Source organism: Callorhinus ursinus, unplaced genomic scaffold, assembly GCF_003265705.2.
Source record: "Callorhinus ursinus isolate GAN/ISIS: 27379988/994484 unplaced genomic scaffold, GSC_fseal_2.0 scaffold12, whole genome shotgun sequence".
In the NCBI taxonomy this organism is placed as follows: domain Eukaryota; kingdom Metazoa; phylum Chordata; class Mammalia; order Carnivora; family Otariidae; genus Callorhinus; species Callorhinus ursinus.
In genome coordinates this window covers 15,268,630-15,284,097 of record NW_027397074.1, presented here as the reverse complement: position 1 = coordinate 15,284,097, position 15,468 = coordinate 15,268,630, and positions in this window count along the sequence as shown.

Here is a 15,468-nt window from a genome sequence, read left to right as displayed (position 1 = left end):
AAGCAGGGAGCCCGATGTGGGGCTCAATCCCAGGACCCTGGGATCATGACCTGAGCCGAAGGCAGACGCTTAACCGACTGAGCCACCCAGGTGCCCCGATGTCCTCCTTTTTCTAACTGCCAGATAATTCTGCTCAAAAATTCATCTCAGAGATCAGACATAGTGACCATGATCCCTAGTTCAGCTAAAATGTATTGGGACCAGTTGTGTGCAGATTTGTGTTCAGTGAGAGAGGAAGAGTAAAAAGTGAGACCTCACAGTTTAATTGGGAAAGATACATGTAAAAGCAACTCTACATCAATACTCACTGTCAGGGTGCCTGGGTGGCTCAACAGGTTGAGTGTCCAACTCTTGGTTTTAGCTCAGGTCATGATCTCAGGGTTATGACCTCAGGGTCGTGAGATTGAGCCCTGCGTAGGGCTCCATGCTGGGCGTAGAGCCTGCTTAAGATTCTCTCTCTCTCCTTCCCCCCTCCTGTGCACACATGCACTCTCTTTCTCTCTCAAATAAATAAATAAATCTTTTTTTAAAAAGATTTTATTTATTTGACAGAGAGAGACACAGCGAGAGAGGGAACACAAGCAGCGGGAGTGGGAGAGGGAGAAGCAGGCTTCCCGCTGAGCAGAGAGCCTGACATGGGGCTTGATCCCAGGACCCCGGGATCATGACCTGATCCGAAGGCAGACGCTTAACCGACTGAGCCACCCAGGCATCCCTCAAATAAATAAATAAATCTTAAAAAAAAAAAAGACACACTGTCAAGGTGCCCTACTAGAGGGTCAAATATTAATGGCAGTAAGCATTTGAAAAATTATTCTACCTTACTAGTAATCACAGACAGGCAAGTTTATGTAATAATAAATATCATTATTCCTTGATCAAATTGGCAAAGTTTTTTGGTTTAAATCATAATATGCAGTGTTGACTAGAGTTTTGGGCAGTGGGCTCTCAAACACTGTGGTATATCCTCTCAGGTGATAATTTAGCAGAAATTTTTTAAAACCTTCAAAATGTACATACTTCATCTAGCAATTCTCTTTCCACAAGCAGACTTAAGTAAGTCTGTTTTCCAAAGATTTTGCTACAAATATCCTTGTTGTGTCAGTATTTTACTTGTGATAGTGAAAAAGTGGACACAACCTAAATAATGATAATAATTAACATTTAACTGAGTATTTACTATGTCCCAGACACTTGCTTGAACATTTTACACACCTTAATTCATGCAGACCTTATAAAAAACAATATGGGGGAAATGCTATTATTTTTATCATCCCCATTTTACAGATGAAGGGCTGAGGCACACAGAGGTTATGTATCTGGTCCTATGCCTGGTAAGTGGAAGAGTCATGATTTAGCCTCAGCTGTCTCCCTCTACGTCCATGCTCTTAACCATTCCACTCACTTCAGGCCCAATCTAAACAGCCAATAGTAGCTCTGGTTAAAATCAGTAATGTTCAACATGTGTGGGTATGAGGGGGTGGGAGAGAGGGAAAGAGAGAGAGAAAGATCGAAGGAAAGAGAAAGGAGGAGAAGGAAGAAAGAGAGAGTATATGAATTATAGCACATGTATACAAACACTATGCAATTATTAAAAATGATAATGCAAACTATACAGGCATACCTTGTTTTATTGTTGTTAGCAGACACTGCATTTTTTTTTAACATCAGGGTGCAGGTGTCCTGGGAACTTTCCTGCTTTGAGCAAGTCTATTAGCACCATTTTTGCAATAGCATTTGCTCACTTTGTGTTTCTGTGTCACATTTTGGTAACTCTTACACTATTTCAAACTTTTTAAATATTATTATTTTTGTTATGGTGCTCTGTGATCAGTGATTACACCTTGCTGAAAGCTCAGATGAAGGTTAGCGTTTTTTAGCAATCAAGTATTATTTAATTAAGATGTACTTTTTTTTAAAGATTTTATTTATTTATTCATGAGAGACGAGAGAGAGAGAGAGAGAGAGGCAGAGGGAGAAGCAGCCTCCCAAGGAGCAGGGAGCCCAATGCGGGACTCGATCCCAGGACCCTGGGATCATGACTTGAGCCGAAGGCAGATGCTTAACCATCTGAGCCACCCAGGCGCCCAAGATGTACTTTTTTAAAAGACATAATACTGTTGCCCAGTTAATAGACTATGGTAGAGTATAAACATAAATTTTTTTTAAAGATTTTATTTATTTATTTGAGAGAAAGAGTGAGAGAGAGAGAAAGCACATGAGAGGAGGGAGGGTCAGAGGGAGAAGCAGACTCCCCGCCAAGCAGGGAGCCCGATGCGGGACTCGATCCCGGGGCTCCAGGATCATGACCTGAGCCGAAGGCAGTCGCTTAACCAACTGAGCCACCCAGGCACCCTGAGTATAAACATAAATTTTATATGTACTGGAACATTAAAACATTCATTTGACTCAATTTATTGAGATACTTGCTTTATTGCAGTGGTCTGGAACCAAACCTGCAATATCTCTGAGGTCTGTCTGTATTGAGCTGTATTCTAGAACAATGTCTTTAAAACTCTTTTGACATGACCTATATTAAGAAATAAACATTTGGGGTGCATGGGTGGTGCAGTTTGTTGGTTGTGGACTCTTGGTTTTGGCTCAGGTTGTGATCTTAGGGTTGTGAGATCAAGCCCTGTGTTGGGCTCCACATTCAGTGTGGAGTCTGCTTGAGTTCCTCTCTCTCTGCCCCCCCAAATAAGTAAATAAATCTTAAAAAAAGGAAGAAAGAAACATTTTGCTTCACAATCATGCCCATCTATGACAGGTGGAGGGTAACCAGATTTCCACCAGTACAACTGTGCTATTTGTATATGGTGGGTATCTCTTTTTCTATGTCATGGCAGTTCTTAAATTTTTGGAGTATCATATACATTGGTTTACACATACACACACATTTGCACACGCACACATACACACACATCTGAAATAGAAGTTTCATGAAAACCATATTCAGTCTTACTATGATGAAGTCTTATATTTTCTCTTCTTTTCTATTCTATTCCATTCTTAAAATTCTGGTTGTCAGCCTGTAGTTGAGTTCATCATCCTAAATTAATGTACCCATAATTTGAAATTAATTCTGGAAGAAAATCATGGTGCTTGTAATACTTAAAGTCTCCACAAGAAGGCACCACAATTCCAGCCAGAAACGGTTTACACCAAAGGCTTCCTCCCTCCCCCAACCCCGGGGGATTGGGAGAGGGCAGGGAATTTGTCATTTGCAGGACACAACTCAATGATGGACCAGGCGCAAGGCACCTGGCCGAACGACAGCTCATCTCTTGACCATGAACCTATAGAAAGGCATGACACAAAAATCTCTGCCCTGTGGAGACTCAGGGTCTCATTCATAAGCATCTGACATGGAAACTGGAGAGATATAAGTGACTGGCAGAATAAAGGAGAAAATCCATGAGATAAGGAGAAGCTGGAGGGTAATAATGGGTCAATAATAAGCCAAAGGTTCAGTAAGTTCAAGTTATGTTTGGAAGACGAAACTCAACAAGGAGCTAAAAACGTTACCTAAATCAGGGAAGCCTGCCGATAGGAAGAAGAGATAGCATCATAGCATCAGTATACACTGAGGTGCAAGTCACATGGACGGTGGTACCCCGGAAAGAAGATCTCACACTCCTCTGCGGGCGTCCCTGGAGCTTCCGGCTCTGTGCGGCCCGGTCATTCTTGATTTCCCTTTCTAGGAGCCTCCTGGATCCCTGTATTCCTGAGCGCCAGGGATCCTTACAGCAAACGCTTCCTCTGTTTGCTGACTCAGCAGCAGTCGAGTCTCTTCTGTTTATTCCTACAAAGGAGTCTAAAAAGATGTTCCCAGCTTAAGTTAAAATGTTCCCATATTAAGTTAAAAAAAAGGATATCACTTCAGAGCATTTCTTTATAATGTAATTTTGTTTTAAAATGTATAACATAAAATCTGGAAGGATATATATCAAGATATTGACAGCGGTTATAGCTGAATGATGATTTGTGAGCATACTATTATTTTTTTTAAAAGATTTTATTTATTTATTTATTTATTTGACAGAGAGAGACACAGCGAGAGAGGGAACACAAGCAGGGGGAGTGGGAGAGGGAGAAGCAGGCTTCCCACTGAGCAGGGAGACCGACGCCTTAGGGCTCCATCTCAGGACCCTGGGATCATGACCTGAGCCGAAGGCAGACGCTTAATGGCTGAGCCACCCAGGCGCCCCATGAGCATACTATTATTTTGCACGTTTTTTTCTAAGATTATCATATACTAATTGTTTAATGTGTTAAGGGCAATGCTTATTGAAAAGAAAGGAATTTTAAAAACCAAGATTTTTTTATATATGTCTCTTTATTATTTTTATTATTTATTATTTATTTATTTATTTTTAAATTCAATTAATTAACATATACTGTTGTTATTCATTTCCGAGGTAGAGGTCAGTGATTCCTCAGTCTTGTATAATACCCAGTGCTCATTACATCATGACAACAGCACAGGGTTGCTGAATGTCTTCTGAAGGATGATGTGATTTGGGCTGGGTCCCAGGGGCCTTTCAGGGTACAGGTGTCCTGGGAACTTTCCTCAAAGGGGCCACTGTGAGTGAAGTCCGAAAGGCTAGTGCCCCCAGGGAATACTGGGGAAATGGTGGGGGGCTGACTATAGCTGAAGCAGAGAGCACCCTGAGCTCTTAAAGGACACAAAAGTTTGAATATATTTGGTAGAAATTGTTTTATCTTTTTACAATTCTAAAAAGTATGCACTTTTTGATAGACATTTGAAATGATATAATTTATATGTAAGTTATAAAGCATAATAATTAAACAACAAAAATATATCCGCTACCCAGCTTAAAAAATAGAACATGACTAATACCCTTGAGACCCTCATATACCTCTCTCTGAACCCATCAAGCTCCTGCCCTTCCAAAAGTAACCATTCTCCTGAATTTTGTGTTTAACACGGCCCTTATGGTTTTATTGCACGTGTATACATTCTTAATAATTGTAACAGCTAGGGGCTCCTGGGTGGCTCAGTCAGTGGAGCGTGGACTCTGGGTTTCGGCTCAGGTCGTGATCTCAGGGTCATGAGATAGAGCCCTGCATCGGGCTCTGTGCTCAGCGGGGAGTCTGCTTAAGACTCTCTCTCTTCCCCTCTCCCTCAGCCCCTCGTGCTTGTGCTCACTCTTGCTCTTTCTCTCTAAAATAAATAAATAAATAAATCTTTAAAAAATAGTAATAGTAACATCTCACATTCTTTGAGTGCTAGCTCTTTGTAAGACACTATTTTAAATTCTTTGGATTTTAGCTCTAATCTGCACAACAACCAGAAAGGGTAAACACTGTTGTTAACATCCCGATTGAGCAGTTGACTGGACTGAGGTAAGGAGAGATAGAGTGACCTGCTCAAAGTGACACAGCTAGTACATGGCGGGCCCTGGTTTCAAGTCCCAGCAGTTCACTCTAGCTTCTGTCCCCTTTACTTATTCTACGGACTCTTAACAATGTATTGCCGTTCTCCTTATTTTTGAATCACGTACAAATAGAATCCCACTGTGTTAGTTCTGTCTGTCCAGAAGCGCATTCCAAGATGTGGGTTCTAATGAGAGTGGTTTCTTTGGGAGGTGAGCCACTGTATTAGTCAGGGTTCTCCAGAGAAATAGAACCAATAGGATATACATAGATGATGTAAGAGGAGATTTATTTTTATTATAGGAATTGGCTCACATGGTTGTGGGGGCTTAGAAGTCCCACCATCTGCCGTCTGTGAGCTGCAGAACCAGGAAAGCTGGTGGTGTAATTCAGTCTGAGTCCAGAGGCCTGAGAATCAGGGCCCCATCGGGTAAATCCTGAGTCTGAAAGTCTGAGAATCAGTAGCGCCATAAGTCCAAGGGCAGAAGATGGATGTATTAGCTCAAGCAGCTAGCAAATTTGTCCTCTACCTGCTTCTTTGTTCTGTTCAGGTCCTCAGAAGATGGGATGATGCCCACCTGAACTGGGGAGGGCGATTTTCTTGGCTCAGGCTACCATTCAAAGACTCATCTCTTTCAGAGACATTCTCTTAGACACACCAGAAATGTTTTACCAGCTTAGCTCCTAGTTCAGTTAAGTTGACACATACAATTAACCATCACAGCCACAAAAAACCAGGAAGGGACTGGAGTGGAAAACAAGGAAGGAAAAGCCAACAAAGAAGTTACCACTTTGGGGTGCCTGGGTGGCTCAGTCGTTAAGCGTCTGCCTTCGGCTCAGGTCATGGTCCCAGGGTCCTGGGATGGAGCCTCGCATCGGGCTCCCTGCTCACCGGGAAGCCTGCTTCTCCCTCTCCCACTCCCCCTGCTTGTGTTCCCTCTCTCACTGTGTCTCTCTCTGTCAAATAAATAAATAAAATCTTTAAAAAAAAGAAAAAAGTTACCACTTTGGGCAACTGCATCTTAGTCACACTAAGGAGCCAGAGTAGAATAGACACTAAAGATTTATCCCACCCAAGGGGGTGGGGGGTGGAACCAGAGTATTAATACAGCAACTCGTGGCAATCATGGGTTGAAGCCTGGCTCCTAGGTGTTAATTCCTGAGCACTCTGGCCTGCCTTGTGTGCAGACAGAGCGAGCTTCGGAAAGAAACCCCCGGCAGAGGGTTGCAATGACTGACATAGGGCTTGGATTGACCTGTGCTGAAATGGTAAGGCCTAAGCTGTATGAACAGGGAGCTTCTAGTATCTTGTCACAGACTCTGTGAGTAATCCTGCAATTTGCTTTTTTTTTTTTTTTTTTTTTGCTTGCTGTTCACTACTGTGGTTGTGAGATTCATCCATGTTGGCATGGTGGTCCATGTAAATTGTGGTTCATCCATTGTCACTGCTATATTCCATTCTAGGACTGTGTTCCATTTATTTATCCCTTCTTTTTTTTTAATCCCTTCTTTAGTTAATGGACGTTTGGGCTGTTTGTTTTTTTTTGTTATCAGAAATAATGTTACCTTCTTTTGCAAGTCTCTTGTTGCCTTTGTCAGGAGTTTCTCCTCTATACCTAGGTTTAGAACTGTTGGGGTTGGGAAGTATTCACACCTCACTGGTTACCACACAATGAGTACAGCAGTTGTCCCAGAAGAAGTATCAGCAGCAGAGTCTCAGATTTCCTAATGTTTCATACCTTTGCTCAAAATGATACTGTTAGATTTTTAATTTTTGCCAGTCTGGTGGGTATAAAGTGACATTTCTTGAAATTTTGGGAGGATGCACACACACGCACACATTTTTTAAAATTTCAAAGTCATATGGGTCCAAGTTCAATTTTGGTCTCTGTCATTTTTTTTTTAAAGGTTTTATATATCTATTTGAGAGAGAGAGAGAGCATGAGCAGGAGGAGGGGCAGAGGGAGAAGCAGGTTGTTTGCTGAGCAGGGAGCCTGATGTGGAGCTTGATCCCAGGACTCCGGGACCATGACCTGAGACGAAGGCAGACACTTAACCGACTGAGCCACCCAGGTGTCCTTGGTCTCTGTTATTGTAATTTAAATTGTCAGAGAAGAAAGATGGGAAATAACACTTGAAGTTGTGACTATAAATGAATGAAATTGTTTTGCTGGCATAACTTGTATGATGGTTCATCCTATGTGTCAACTTGACTGGATCATCCAGATATTTGGCTAAACATTATTTCTGCATTTGTCTGTGGGGGCATTTCCAGATGAAATTAGTGTTTGAATCAGTGGACCTAGTTAAGCAATTTGCCCTCTCCCATGTGGTGGGCATCCTCCAATCTGTCGAGGGCTTGAAGAGAACAAAAAAGTGGAGAAAGGCAGAATTTGGCCCTTCCTGAGTACTTGAGCTGGGCCATTAATGTTCTTCTGCCCTTGGCCCTCCTGGTTCCCAGACCTTCAGATCTGGATTGGAATACACATCATTAGCTGTCCCCGTTCTCAGACTTTTAAGCTAGGTCTGATTTATATCACCAGCTTTACTGGGTCTCCCGCTTGCTGATGGCAGATCGTGGGACTTCTCAACCTCTATAATTGCATGAGTCTATGTTTTATAATAAATATATATTTTATTTATTTGTTTGTTTATTTGTTTGTTTATTTATTTATTTATTTATTTATTTATTTATTTATTTATTATTGGCTCTGTTTCTCTAGAGAACATCGACCTAGTACAACTTGCCAACAGGTTCTAAGGTCAATGATAGGAGAAGACTTTCAAAAGTATGAGTGAGGTTAGCACCTTGAGTCAGGTGTAGCATCTGAGGATACACAGTAGGATGACGCTAACGTTCTGCATGTCCTTTAAAAATTCAGTGTCCTTATTTTACAGGCAGATGGTAGCCTTCCCTCTCTGTACTCTGACTTAATGATTTCCTTAAGATCTTCTTCACTTTGGAACAAGTGGTTCTTCTGGAGGACTTATCCCAGGAGAGAGCTTTGTCAACATTAATAAATCTTGGCAATATCTCTAGTGAAGGAGGTAGCAGTCGCTAGTATAGTTTCTTGGGAATGCTACACCAAATTAGCATAAATTGGGTGGCTTGAAAAAACAGAAATTAATCCTCTCACAATTCCGGAGCCCAGAATTCCAAAATCAAGGTGTCAGTAGGGGTGTTTCCTTTTGGAGGCTCTGAGGGACAATCCGTTCCATGTCTCTTTCCTGGTTTCTAGGGGCTGCCAGCAACTCTTGGCATTCCTTCAGTATGACTCGATCTTCACATGGCTGTCTTTCCTTGTAAAGACACTTGTCTTTGGACTTAGGCCCCCCAAATCCAGGATGCTCTCATTTGGAGATTCTTACCTTAATTACAGCCACAAAGACACTTTTTCTAAATAAGGTCACAGTCCTAGGCTTTGGGGTATACATATCATTTGGGAGTCCAAGATTCAATCTGCTAATGGGAGGCAACAAAAGACGCAGTTGAGAGGAGAGCTAATTACATTAGATATTCAGAGGTTCTGCTCCTATCTCTTTTAGTCCGTGGGGTGGAAAAACACCATGCTGGGCATTAGAGATGAGATTTCTTCATTTGTGTATTCTGAGAGTTAGTAGCTTTTCCTCAAATAGAGGCTCAGTAACAGATGTCTGATCTCACCGTAGGGATTGTCAAGGAAGCCAGCCAAACAGGAGGTGGTGTTAATATTTTCACTGGGGAGAATATAAATGACTCCGTAAGAAGGAAAAATAAGTGTGCTTTTGGGTGGACAGGTTGCAAAAGAATTTCTTTATCTTGGTTGTTATTTATTTAATTTTTTCTTCCTGATCTTAGTATCTTTCTTAAAAAAAGAAAAAGCACCCCGCCCCAAGTTCTTCCCTGGAAAATAAACCTATTCTATAACATTCTATGTATTTTATTGAAAAAGTCAGAAGAGAATGACAAGATGTGAACTTTTGAATTCTTGTTTTCTTTTCTTAACTTTTCTCTATTTTTTTACAGTGAAAAAATTTGGTAAATTTCCCAAAGTTAGCAAGAGACATCATAGATATTTTAAATAATGCCATTTACTTCTTCAGACGTTGTTGTTCTCTCTGAACCTGGATTTCTTTTTTAAAAGATTTGTTTTTATTTATTTGAGAGCAAGAGAGAGTGAGAGTGTGCAGGAGCAGGGTGGGAGAGGGGCAGAGGGCGAGAAGCCTCAAGCAGACTCCCCGCTGAGTGTGGAGCCCCAACGCAACCCGGGGCTCTCCATCCCATGACCCTGAAATCACAACCTGAGCCAAAACCAAGAGTTGGACGCTTAACTGACTGAGCCACACAGGCGCCCCTGAACCTGAATTTCTAAGCAGTAAGATCGTTGTATTCCTGTCTGGCATCGTTAAAAAAATGAAAGTGACATTATTCTAAGAAAAGAAGTGTGATTACCCTACTGTTATGTTTATTTAGACAACACCGTAAGTAGTACAGACAGGCGCCTAGAGCAAGGCTAGCAGGTTTGGACTGGAGTGTGCAGGTCTATGCATACAGTACTAAAAATATCTAAGGATCGCAGGGAAAATACCTTTGTGAAAAAGATCTTAGCCCTCCAGAAAAAGGCCCAAAGTATCCAAAGTCACTATATAAAAAGCTAATATAACTGCACTGTGAACTATGATACATTTATATTTTTCTCTTTTTCTTTAATTTTTGGTCTCCGCTCTTAAGGTCAGAGTCACAGGATTTTCATGCTGAAGACCCTTAAAAAGTTATTTATTCTATTGTTCTCATTTCACACTGAGGAAATGGAAACTCTTAAGTTTAAAATAAATAACGGAATGCGACACAGTTAGTAACAAAGCCTCCGCCTGGCACACACCTCTCCTGAAGCTAAATGCTGAACTTTAAACAATTTATTCAAAATCATTATCAGGAATATTCGAGATCTCATATGAAATAATTACAAAAATTAACTGTCATTCCCATCAGTTTTTCCTAAGTTTTCTTAAGAGATATATTATAGTTCAAAACCTGAAAAATACTTGGTCCTTGCATCTTTATTTTCAAATTTCTAATTCCTAAAATTAAAAACAATGCACACACACACAATTTGAAACCTAGAAGGTACTGTAGTTACAGTGAAGGGCTTACCTGCTCAAAATTCTATTTGTTCCTATTTGAGAGGATTGGCCTAAATTGGCATATATGTTTAATTCAATTTCTCTGTGCAAATTTTGCATTTTCACATTGAGAACAGTGTTTCAGCTGTGGGCAACAGACAGTTGCTTCAGATTTCATCCACTTTGGTATCAGTGCTAAATTCATTATTAAGACCCCTAAAAGTTACTTTTTATCAGGTGTGGCTCATTCGAGCAAATAACACTTCAGAGTATAAAAATCAATTTCCCCCACCATATCTCATTTAATTCTCATACAACAACCCTGAGGAGGAATTTATTTTCCTTATGTTTTTTTTAGCACATGTAAAACTAAGCCTCTGAGATTTGCTCAAAGTCACATCAGCTTATTTAAAGTAGAGAGCTTCAAATAAAGTGTCTGTAGGTAATAGTATTATACCAACACTAATTTTCTCAGGTTTGATAAATAAATGTACCATAGTTGTGTAAAATGTTAACATTGGGAAAAACTGGGTGAAGAATATACACCGGAACTCTTTATAACTTTTCAGGAAATCTAAAAGTATTGCAAAATGTAGATTTAAAAATAGGTTCTCTAATTAGTCTCAGGGTTTATTAGTATTTTAGATCTGGCAGGGTAGAACACAACCTTTCCATTTACAGGTACGGAAACTGGTGCCCAAGCTGATTTTCCTAAGCTCACCAGACCAGATTCCCAATGACTAAGCTGGTTCTTTCAATACACCTGCCTGGTTTGCACAGCACGTGTAGAAATCTTGCATACTTTGATTCAAAAAATTTTGTCAGCAAGTCCACAGAGCCTATCTCCCTTGGGGGCACATGCAGAATCATATGTACAATCTGTTGCAATGCCTAACTTCATTATATTTGTGAATCAATCTTCCTAGCTCAAGACTATTCAAACTATGTGCACCTGCAAAGGCCCCCAGCAGTTCCTGCCACCTGGCCCCGGGATGGAGGAAGACACGTGCTCCCTTACTCTTGCTTCAGGTTGCTTTTCATTGGTGCTACCGCCTTTCTGCTAGCTTCTTCCTTCCCACTTACCTTTCTTCTTGTGTCCACCGAGTGAGGCTGTGAGGGCGGCACTCAGAGCAGAATTCTGAAGATGTGTGCTTCTCCCCACCCCCACTATTTAAGAGACATCTCCTGGTTAGAGGCGCCTGGGTGGCTCAGTTGGTTAAGCCTCCGACTCTTGATTTCTGCTCAGGTCATGATCTCGGGGTTGTGGGATCCTGCCCCGTGGCGGGCTGCACACTCAGGGCAGAGCCTACTTGTCTCTCTCCCTCTGCTTCTCTCTTGCCTGTGCTCTCTCTTTCTCTCAAATAAATAAACAAAATCTTAAATAAAAAGAGAGAGATGTAAGTTCAATAAGTTTCGATAAGACTCAGGCACAAATTACCTGGAGTGCACTCCTCTCATTTTTGAGCTCTGGGATCAAGGAGAAGCATACTTCTTCAAAATTCTGCTCTGTGATCCTACCTAAGTGAAGCTATTAATATTCTTCTATTCCCCAGCAAAGGTTGTGTGTATAACGGCTTTATTCCTTTTGCAAGCCACTGCACTGAACAGGTGTTGGAATAGGAATTTTTCCTTTAAATCTGTTCTTACCCTTGGACTGTGAACACTGCTTCCGTCCTCACCCTCTCCTGACCTCTAGTTTTGGTTTCTGACAACTGTTGCCCTTGGCTATCGAAGGATCACATGATGCCAGTGAACATATATGAAGAGGCAAAAAAAAAGAGAAAGAAAAGCAATTAAGGAAGTACAAAAGCATTATTGCCAGTTTTCCGGTCTTCTGGCAAAGGCATGAAACTGAAAAACTGTATCAGAAAAGAGAGAAAGGTTTAAAAATAACAACTCTGCTTTCATATTTTTCTTTTTTTTAAGATTTTATTCATTTTTTAAGTAATCTCTACCCCCAACGTGGGGCTCGAACTTATGACCCTGAGATCAAGAGTCATATGTTCCACCAACAGAGCCAGCCAGATTTTCACGTTTTTACGTTTTTCATGTTTCCTCCCAGTCTTGGTTCACATGTGTTCACATATGTTAAATGAGTATACTATAAAGATTCTACTTTATATTTTTTACCCTTTAACATTAAGTCATGGGCATTTTTTTTCATTTTGCAAGTCTTCATTATGTTCATTTTAGTAGATGCATGATATTTACAGAGTGTTGCCTATGTGTCTGTCCAGTGTTTAAAATGTTATCTAATTCTCACAAAACCCTACAGGGCAAGTATTGTTTTGCTCATTTCATCTTATTTACAAAAGTAAAAACTGAGGCTTAGAGGGATTAAGTAACTTGTTCAAATTCATGTGTCTAGTGAGGGGGTAAGTCAGGATTCAAACCAAGGTGTGTGGACTCCAAAGGCTAGGCTACTGACTTGTCAGATGGGAGAGTGAGGATATGCAGTGGAACTCCAGATCCAGGTACCTAGCCTGATGCTCTGTCCATAATCTAGTGGTTCTCTGGCTGTACACCAGAAAATATCTGGGGGAGCTTTTAGAACTATTGCTACCTTGTCTTAGAGATTTGGATCTAACTGGCCTGGGGTGTGGCCCCAGGCATCAGGGTACTCCAAAACTCCAAGTGTTTTAATGTCAAGCTACTGCTCTGACAACTTTACCGGAGAGACAACAGAAGAGGAGAAACACAAATTATAAATGAAATGAATGAGTTACTTCACTTCAAAAATGCCTTCGTAAGCAATCTGTCTCCTGCCACATTGCAGTAGTCTATCCATATAAGTTTGGGAGGCATTAGCACAGAGATAGATAGTGGATGAAAGAAGTGCTTTTCCAACTTCAATGTGTATACGAGTACCCTGGGGATCTTATTAAAATGAAGACTATGATTCACTATATCTGGGATGAGGATTGAAGCTCTGCAGTTACAAGGAGTTACCAGGTGTTGCGGATTTGTTGGTCTGGGAACCACACTTTGTGTGGTGAGACACTAGATAACCCCATCATTGTCTTCTACACATACTCTCTTCTTTATTTAAATAACCCTCTATCCCATTTTGCTGAAGGGGGTGGACCTTAGAAGATACATGTTGTCCCTGGTCCCACCTGTGGCTGGTTGGGGGTGGAGGATCTGAGGCAACTGGAAACCACCCATAATCTGAACTCAGCAGACTGAAATTTCTCATGAGATTCTGAACTAACAAAATAGAGACTAAGCTGCAAACCAGTGGTGGGTAGTGGCTCTAGAAGATCTATTTTCCCAAGTTTAGCAGCAAAACAAGCTTAGGCCATATGTCACTTGAAATTTTGGGGAGTTGTAATGATGAGGAAGCTGGCTCTTAGGAAAAAGAATGGAGCAGAGCCATACAAAATTAGTGGGGCAAAAGAATAAGAAACTCTAGAGTAAAGGGGTCATTGTCTCCAACTCAACCTTCCTCCTCAAATACTCCCTACACAAATATCTGGCCTCTCTGGCCTTCCTTCTTGACTTTTCTCCTCACATTGGCTAAGTCATACTCCTCTTTGGGTCTTGATTTAGAAGCCTCCTTGAGGAAGCATTTGCTGTCAACTGAAGCTGGTGGGTGCCCTCCTGTGTATTCTCTATGGCATCCCTTCCTCACCATTATGACAACCACCATTTGGATATTTGTTTGCCAGATGTCTTTTATCTTCCCTAAACTTTTTTTTTTAAATAAAAACTGGTTGAGGACAGATATGATCTACTTCAAAGCTTGTGCTCTTAGCCAATGGATCTTGCCTCTTTCCTTTTTAAAAAAAATTTTTTTAATTTTATTTTATTATGTTGTTAGTCACCACACATTATATCATTAGTTTTTGATGTAGTGTTCCATGATCCATTGTTTGCATATAACACCCAGTGCTCCATTCAATACGTGCCCTCTGTAATACCCATCACCAGGCTAACCCATCCCCCCACCCCCTCCCCTCTAGAACCCTCAGTTTGTTTCTCAGAGTCCATAGTCTCTCCTGATTCATCTGCCCCTCCAATTTGCCCCCTTCATTTTCCCCTTCCTACTATCTTCTTCTTCTTCTTTTTTTTTAACATATAGTGTTATTTGTCTCAGAGGTACGGGTCTGTGATTCAACAGTCTTACACAATTCACAGCGCTCACCATAGCACATACCCTCCCCAGTGTCTATCACCCAGCCACCCCATCCCTCCCACCCCCCAACCACTCCAGCAACCCTCAGGTTGTTTCCTGAGATTAAGAATTCCTCATATCACCTGTCTCTTTCCTGATCACCCTACTACCCTCTCTGGTGGTTGGCTGGTACAGAGCAGGCTCTCAAAGGTATTTGTTGAATGAATGTGGCTGAATGTGACTGAAGTTATTTGTTAAGCCCATCAACGTTCTATGAGAACTGTGTGCAGGACTTTGCAGCAGTCCTGTTAAAACAAAAAATCCTGCACAAAATATCATTTATGAAATATATAACCAGTAGATCAGATATACACCATACCTCACTCTACTCAGTGTTGCAAATTTCACATCGATGGATTTGTGGTTCTTAGTCCATCCCCCGTCCTAATCCCTTGACCTAAACGGCCAAAGCACCACCTGGAATCTTGGCTTGGGCTCTAAATGTTACATGGCTCCAGCATTCCAACGCGGGTTCTCCCTGCATTCAAGCATTGTCAGGGCTCTCTTTAACCTCGGAGCTGCAGTGTCCCGCGAACCTAGCGTGGTTGCGTTTGTTCCCTAATACTTAATGACTCCAAATGCGGTGACACTATGGTGCCTTTAAGGCCTGTCCACCTCCAGTTCTCTACGCTCTAACACCCGGAAAAGAGGTTGACACACGAAGCGTTCTCTGTGGCTGCAAACATGCTTAGCCAGCACAATCACTAACAGCATGAGTGTGCAAGTCAAAGAAGTACCTTGCCAGTGTCACATCCCGACTGTTTCTTTAAACGCCACAGGATCCCTATCACAGA